This window comes from Sardina pilchardus, chromosome 21 (genome assembly GCF_963854185.1).
Source record: "Sardina pilchardus chromosome 21, fSarPil1.1, whole genome shotgun sequence".
Lineage (NCBI taxonomy): Eukaryota > Metazoa > Chordata > Actinopteri > Clupeiformes > Clupeidae > Sardina > Sardina pilchardus.
The window spans coordinates 5,470,682-5,478,979 of record NC_085014.1 but is presented as its reverse complement, the minus strand read 5'-3'; positions in this window follow the sequence as shown (position 1 = coordinate 5,478,979).

Genomic DNA, 8,298 nt, shown 5'->3' with positions numbered 1-8,298 from the left:
ACCGGTACCCTAATGATCAATCTCTCCATAAGCCAACATTGATTTAGCAATTCAATCGAATTTGGGGTGCAGAAGTTGGGCTGTAACTGGATAGATAGGCTACTCTGCCTATTCTGCAACTAAACATTAAAATGTCACATAGCCTATTTAAGTAACAAATAAAATAGTCTTTGAATTAAAAGCCTTTGATGTAGGATAGCCTACCTCACTTTGGCGGTAGGCTATACGGAACTCTAGTGGTGAATGAGAGAAGAGCAGGTATACCCAACAGGTGGGGAGAACTGTTCATGTATGATTAGGCCTAGCCTGCATGCTGTTACGTGATGCCACGAAATGTGAATAAATGATTGAATTGTTGCTATTACTTTTTTTACTAACATAGCCCAACACTAATCTACCTAGGCCTAGTTATTTTAAGTCAACACTATTTTTTAGACAAGCCTATTCGTGTCTGTAATTTCTCTGAAATGCTCAAGCCATATTATAAGTCAGGTTTCTGTTTATTTGCTGTTTGTTGGTGTTGTTTTTCTTTAATTTCCTCTAAACAGATTGGCCCTGACAAACTGTTTTTTCGTTCTCTCGTTCTGGAATTAGATAAATAGGAAGCGAGAGAGAAAAGAGGCTGTGCACTCCGTCACGCTGAGCAGCACTTGAACACGTTTGCCACCGCAGTAGGAGGGGGAACGTGCCGGGAATCCTAACGTTAGGTCCGGGGCTCGGCCGCGGTACTCCGCAGCCAAGGCAGAGAGACAGGAAACAAGCACGGCACAAAAGAGGACATTGCAGCCTTTGTCCCGTAACAACAGCCGTTTTGTAAGTTGAAGCACTTGCGTCGAGAAGAAGTCTTCTAAAGGGTGTGTGTGTGTGTGTGTGTGTGTGTGTGTGTGTGTGTGTGTGTGTGTGTGTGTGTGTGTGTGTGTGTGTGTGTGTTTGTTTGAGAGAGAGAGAGAAGGGTGGGTAGCCTCTGGCAAACAGATCTGGCACACAGATCACACACTCTGATCATACAGAGACAGAAGCGAGCGTTTGTGCGCAAAAAGTACTTGAAGGTGAGTTGTTCATATTGTTCAGGTGAGTTATTGAGCACCTGGATGATGTTATGGTAGGCTATTAGAACTGTTGTTCTGGCTATGTTATCATTATAAAAAATTGACTTGTTAAATCAAAGCAATCAAATGTTGGGAAAACTAGTGATGCAATAAAAAAGACGATACTATCTGCTTCTAATCTGGAACTGTAGCTCTGTCCACTACATTAATTTAACACTAGATGGCGCGGTTCTTCTACTCACAGGGCAGTAGTCACACAGAATACAAAGCCTGATAAAGACATGAGATAGATATGTCTAAGACATAGGCTGTTTTATTGCTATTTTGTAGCAGATAGTGTGAGTTCCACTTAAACTGACAGGATTTTATTCAACATGGAAGATATGTTGCTCAATTGAGCCATGCAGGGATTCAAAATATGCCTTAGTTAGATGCAAAAGAGTAAAAGATACAATCGTTCATTGTTTCTGACTTTCTTGTTATCATAGTCCAGGTTGGAGTGAGAGAGCTTTTCGTACAGAAAAGTGAAGTCGAGCCAAGCAAAGTCTCCCTTGCTTTATTATTTCTCACACTGTCTGTTGGGTCTATTCTGTTATCAGTCTCAAAACATCCCCTCCGCCAGACTGAGACTGTGGTCATATTCAGTCCTTCCAGGCAGAGAGGATACCGTGTGTGTTAATGAATTCAGAGGAAACGTTAGCCAGAGGATGAGTGAGTGTGTGGGCAAGCAAGGGGAAAGGAGAGAGAGTTCCCCTCCTGGTCGACGTACAACAGGCCTGCTCTCTGTCTTTAAAGGTCCCGTAAATAGCTGCGCTGCATGGACAGGAGAGTGGGGGATAAGGAGACGCCTAATCAGGCACGAGCAAACGCAGTCAGAGAGGGGAGAGAGTCAAACAGAGGAAATAATCTAACACGGAGAGGTGAGAGAGGTGAGCAGAAGAAATAATCTAACACACTGGTCAGTTAGAGAGGTGAGAGAGTCAAACAGAGGAAATAATCTAACACAGAGAGGTGAGAGAGTCGAGCAGAAAAAAATAATCTAACACACTCGTCAGTTAGAGAGGGTGAGAGAGTTGAGCAGAAAAAATAATCTAACACACTCGTCAGTTAGGGAGGGTGAGAGAGTCGAGCAGAAAAAATAATCTAACACACTCGTCAGTTAAAGAGGGTAAGAGAGTCGAAACAAGATAACTTAACCCACTCGTCAGTTAGAGAGGTGAGAGAGTTGAAACAAGATAACCTAACCCACTCATCAGTTACAGTGTCAACTGTCATTGGTCCTGTCCTGCATATATGAAAGAGTCCCAAACGCAAGGGCTCTCAGATGAAACAAGTTAAGGCATATGTATTTACAGCAGATGAAAAACATTTAGTAGCAGCAAAATAATCAAGTTAAGGCATTTACATATGCATTATAGCACATGAAAACTATTTAGTGGACAGAATAAACATGTTAATTTAAAGATGTAAGCACAACAGTAAACGGAAAATAAAATGCTGGAAATGGAAGGAGGCTCAATTTGAAGTATGAAATAGAATAGAATAGAATAGAAGTATAGAATAGAATAGTAGTATAGATGTGTAGAATAGAATAAGTACTGGTATAGAATAGAACAGAATAGTAGTATGGAACTTGGAAGTATAGAATAGAAAAGAAGTATAGAATTATAGACACACAGTCCTTGTTGTTATGTGGTGTGTTGCATGTCTGCACTCTGCATGTTTACTGTCAGTTGTGTTTAGACATACAAAGGCTCCCCAACCTCCACACACACACGCCCCACCCCGTCCAGGAGAAAATCTGTCGAGGGGGATTTGACGAGGTCAAAGCAGTCCTGCCCCCCCCCACACACACACACACCCCTACACACACACACACACACACACACACACACACACCTCCTCCTCCTCACCATCCCCTTCCTTCCGTTCTCCATTCACACACTCCCACAGGATTACACCTGACGGCGCCTGCTTTTCATTACTGCTGTAGACTACCCTCCCCTCAGGCAGGGACGTCTGTTTCTACATGAAGCCATTCAGCTACACGAGTGAAGTAACGAAACTGCACATAAACCAATCACGGATCTATCTGAAATGAGTAATCCGCTTTTATTCATACAGTCTGTGAAGGTACCATAAGCACCATAATAAAGACCAAAGAGGCCAGAGTGGCCAAAGTAGTATCCCAAGGCATTACCTTTACATTTATCCATTTAGCACACAAGCATTCCCAAGGCATTACCTTTACATTTATCCATTTAGCACACACTTCTTTTTTTAAAAGTACTTTTTTGGGGATTTTTTTATGGAACAGGACAGTATGAGACAGGACAGTAGAGAATGACAGGAGGAGAGAAAGTCGGGGTGGGATCCAGAGAGGACAGCAGGGTGGTAATCGAACGCGGGTGGCTGGCATACGGTGCAGGTGGCCCAGCCAGTTGCACCACAACTGGGTCCAATTTATTTTTTACTCATTTAGCAGACATTTCTATCCAAAGCAACTTACATATGTCAGTTATATTACCATTTAAGGACCATTGTCCCTGGAGCAACTTAGGGTTTAGTCCCTTGCTCAAGGGCACAACAGTGGAAGCTGGGAATTGCACCCACATTTATTTCAGATCACTGCATGCTAGCTCAGGTCGTTAGTCTGTATGCACACATATAGCAGGCTACACAGAGGGAAAATACACTATTTTGAAAAGTGATGCCATTTGTTGTCTTGCAAAACTCTTCTCTCTTCATGCAACTTCCCCTCACTCCATGTTCCCTTGGACTTCTCATACAGATATCCTTGTCGCTATGGCAGCAGCACCTGTCAATCACTCTCGTTGGCAGCCCATCTCCAGCTCTGTACTGCGCAGTCGTGCATGTGACTCCCCCACCGGAGACAATAATCCCCCGCGGACAGAGGACGCGCTGACGGGAAATGAAGGGCAGGGGGGTGAGGAACCACAGGTACACGCCAAACAGGGAAACCAGGAAGTGCGTCTCTGTGAGAGGTGTCTGATATCGGCTTGGCCGCTTATATTTCAGGCTGACATTATCTCTGGTCCAGCCGAAGAGTCATTACTGCATGAACTTATAGTTTTCACTGATTTTTCCTCAATGTCAAATCACCACTTTGACAAGAAATTTGCGCTATGAGAATGATGAAAATTTAAGTGTTTTTTTTACAGGTTTGATATGTCAATTCATGAGTTATTCTGTAGTTTGGATGACTCAAGTAACAATATCAGAATAAATATTCAACAAATAGTTTAGGGAGTGCATAAATAACATACAGCTGATGACTTCCCTAAGAGCCTTCAGTACACCCAAACATTCACTTTGATATGTCAAACATGACCAGTGATTGGTGAACCGGTGTGATGGACACTGGAGATGACCAATGGTGTATTGATGGATGTGATGTACACAACAGATGATCACTGGTTGGTAAAGGGGGTGGGTTTATAAAAGAGGGGAGGGGCATAGTAAATAGACATAGAACATTTGATCTAAATTTAGCCAATGGGTCCTCTCTGGGCGGAGCTAATCCGCTTTGCTCCAGAATTATCTGGCCTTGGGATTAAGCAGAGATTTGCCCCTGTGCAAGACATCTACTCTCTACAATGATGTCCCACAGCGGGGCAAACCAACTCTGCCAGGGGGGAGGGGGGGAACGGGACGGCCCGAGCGGAGATCTGCCCAGGATTTTATCACCCGTATCTCATAACTGAGCTTTTGTAACAACGCCACATACACTGTAGATTGCCTTAAAGGCGTCCCAACTCAGACAACCAGAGTGTCCGAGGGCTGTTTGATGGCATGAGTAGGGTGTCCGTGAGGGCATACTGTATAGAAGAGACTCATTAGACAGAGAGAGAGTGGCCAGTGGATTAAGGAAGCCGATAGTTGAGGCTGGTTTTCACAGCTAGCGTAATTAGCCTTTACATTGCAGGAAACAGGCAGGGTGTGCGAAATACTGAACTTTCTCTCTAATAATGTCTGACCATTTGATTTTTTTTTGTTGTTGTGATGTACAATATTACTCAGTATGCTTCTACTTTAAATTGGAATGATAGATCTTGCACTGATAATACCGTAGGTAGCGAGAAACTGGCCACAGAGAGCAACACATTCAGTATGCAGGGCAGGCCCAAGTGAAGTACACGAGTGTGCAACACATTCAGTATGGAGGCCCAAGTGCAGTACACGAGTGTGCAACACATTCAGTATGTCCAAGTGCAGTACACAAGTGTGCAACACATTCAATATGCAGGCCAAAATGCAGTACACGAGTGTGCAACACATTCAGTATGGAGGCCCAAGTGCAGTACACGAGTGTGCAACACTTTAGTATGTAGGCCCAAATGCAGTACACGAGTGTGCAACACTTTAGTATGTACTGTAGGCCCAAATGCAGTACGTGCAACACATTTAGTATGGAGGCCCAAATGCAGTACATATCCGCAACACTCCAACATGGTGCAGTGCAACATGGACAGAAACATAAAACACCACTTACTCATCACACTCATCCCAACAGACACTCCCCCAACCTCCACATACATACACACACACACACAAACACTATGTATTTCCTGTTCCGGTAGTCGGTGCGTGTGTGTGTGTGTGTGTGTGTGTGTGTGTGTGTGTGTGTGTGCATGTGCGTGTGTGTGTATTTGAATGTATGTGTGTGTGTGTGTGTGTGTGTGTGTGTGTGTGTGTGTGTGTGTGTGTGTTTGTGTGTGTGTGAGAGAGTGTAAGCTGGCCTGGACTCTACCACTGGGCCAGAGAGTGCCCAGGCGCGGGGGAGTCCGCGGGGGATGAGATGAGGGATCGTGAGGTCGCCCGGTAATCCTGTGGCGTGCAGAGTCGACCGCTGCTAAGGTGACATGTAGGGCTTGCCTTCTGAAACTACCTTTACGTGGATCTCTGTCTCTCCCCCACCGCTTCGTATTCTCCTCCATTTTAGCGAAAAACTCTCCTCGCTCGCCAGCTTGTGCCGAGGGGAATGCCAGATCTGGTGAGTGCACTTTCTATACTCTATATTCATCTGTTGGTTTAAAGATGCCATTTTAAAAGCGCTCCGTGGGTATTTCTATGAGGTGTGTAAAGTCTCCTATAAACACAAAAACATGATATGTAGTATTTTTAGTATTTTCGTTTGGTAAAAAGTTACATTTCCACATTTTGACAGTAAATTATAGCGTCATGTTGTTAATAGTTTGCACTGACCTCATCTAAAGTAAAGTTTAGGAATAACTTCTATACAACCACTTTTACTTTTATGAATGTTCTCTGGAAAACGAAGTTCCCATTGTTCCTAGCTATGTCACGTTTCTAAATCTAATGTTTAGATTTATTATTTCTTTTTAACATTCCTTGTCCTCTCCAATGAGAATGACAACAGGTAGCAACTGAGCAACTCCCATCTCAGCTCAGTGTTAGCTCTCTATGGACGTCAGGTTGTCTTGTTATCTTTTTACTGACCGAGACAAAAAGCAGCCTTATTTTGTTGTAACGCACACAGCTGCTAGAACAGCTGACCGATCCGCCGGTTCTTTTGAAAAAGAGTCAAACCTCGGTGTGTGTGTGTGTGTCCAGCCTCTCATGGGCTCTCGCTTCTCCGTCTTGCTAGACCTTTCCAAGGTCACTCAGAGGGGGAGGGGATTAAACGACCACGGCGGAGCCTCGTCCCTCTCTGGGCACCTGGGCAAACGCCGCTCGAGGGTGGCATCGAGGGCCGTTATCGTGGGTGGGTGGGTGGGTGGGGGGGCAGCCCGTTCTGAGGAGGGTTCGATGGCATGCTGATACCAACGTGCCCTTCAACGATGCCCTACAGCAATTGGCCTTTTCCCTATGACATCATGCAGGGCCCCGTCCAATACTGCGTGTACGGGGAAGTGGGATGGTAACAGTGACGCCATATGTTTGCCATCCTTGAGAGTTTCATTGTCCCTTCACTTCACAATCAATTCCTGACGGGGGGGAAAAAAAGAATAATCATGTTTCTCCTCAATTACTTATACCTTGTCAGCCTGTTTGTAACCAAACACCTCTGCATTGCACAGTCTGTGTGGAAAAATGTGCAGTGCAAGATATAATTGTGCATCACCAATTTTGTCAACAAAAAAAAGGTGCATTTATGATAAAGAAAATTAAATTGGGGCTCAGCAACTTTCTGTACATTTGCCAGCATGCCATGCCTATAAGTTCAACTCACTGCACTCTTCTGAAATGACACATTCGCATTACTTTTTGTTGTTGTTGTAGACCAAAGCTTTATTAGTTATCACATAATTTTCTCCTCCAGGTCCCTTTTGTATTTCAGGCAGTTTTGAGGAACAAAATTATCAGACGAGCCAAGGACAGAGCTGGAGTTACATAATCTCCAGCTGGTGTGCTGGACAGGAAGAGAGGAATACAGAATAGGAGAGAGAGAGAGAGAGAGAGAGGCAGACATGGCTTATTTATGTGTGAGTGACAGAATGGTTTGAAAAAAAGAAGATTAAATGCTAAAGCCATTAGTCTGTATCAAGAGAATCCTCATTTTCACAGAAACCTTTAAAATCTACAGGAAATGTTCTTGGATTGGGTCAAAAGGCCTTCTCATAGGCCTTATCATACACACTCAGGCCAGGGAACGTGGTAAAGCACAGGCTGATTCCTGATTTTCCTGACTCACGTGATTTCTACATATGCCCAGTAATCTCATATTTGTTTACACTAAGTGAATGTGTGAACTTTGTTGGCCTTTAATCACATTTTCTGTGCGTTTGATCCCTGATCTCCTGACTGAGGTCTCTCGGCTAAATGAGGTCTGAATTGAGACATCATATCTGGGATCTGTCAGTCACTTTAGTTACCCCAAATCCCCATTAAACGGTCAGACGAGTCAGCGTTGCCCGTGGCAACGGCTCGCGGCGTGTCATTTGCGCCGGGCAGTGCCGCTGAAGTGAGAGTAAGATCTTAATCTGATTAGTGCGTTTGGACGGCACATTTTCCCCACAAACCGACCCAATTAACCTCGCTGGACACACCGAGCGGCCGATCGATACAGCTGATTGGTCGAGGCCCAGGTGGCTCCATTGTGATTGTGTACGTTTATGACACACACACACACAGTCTTATCTGTCTGTCTCCACTGTTATCTGACAAACTTTATCTCACACTGTTGCCCTGGCCACTTCAACATAAATTGTCAGCAGTCTGCATATTTTTCTTCACATTCAAGCTGTGTCGTATGAAGTTAAATGTG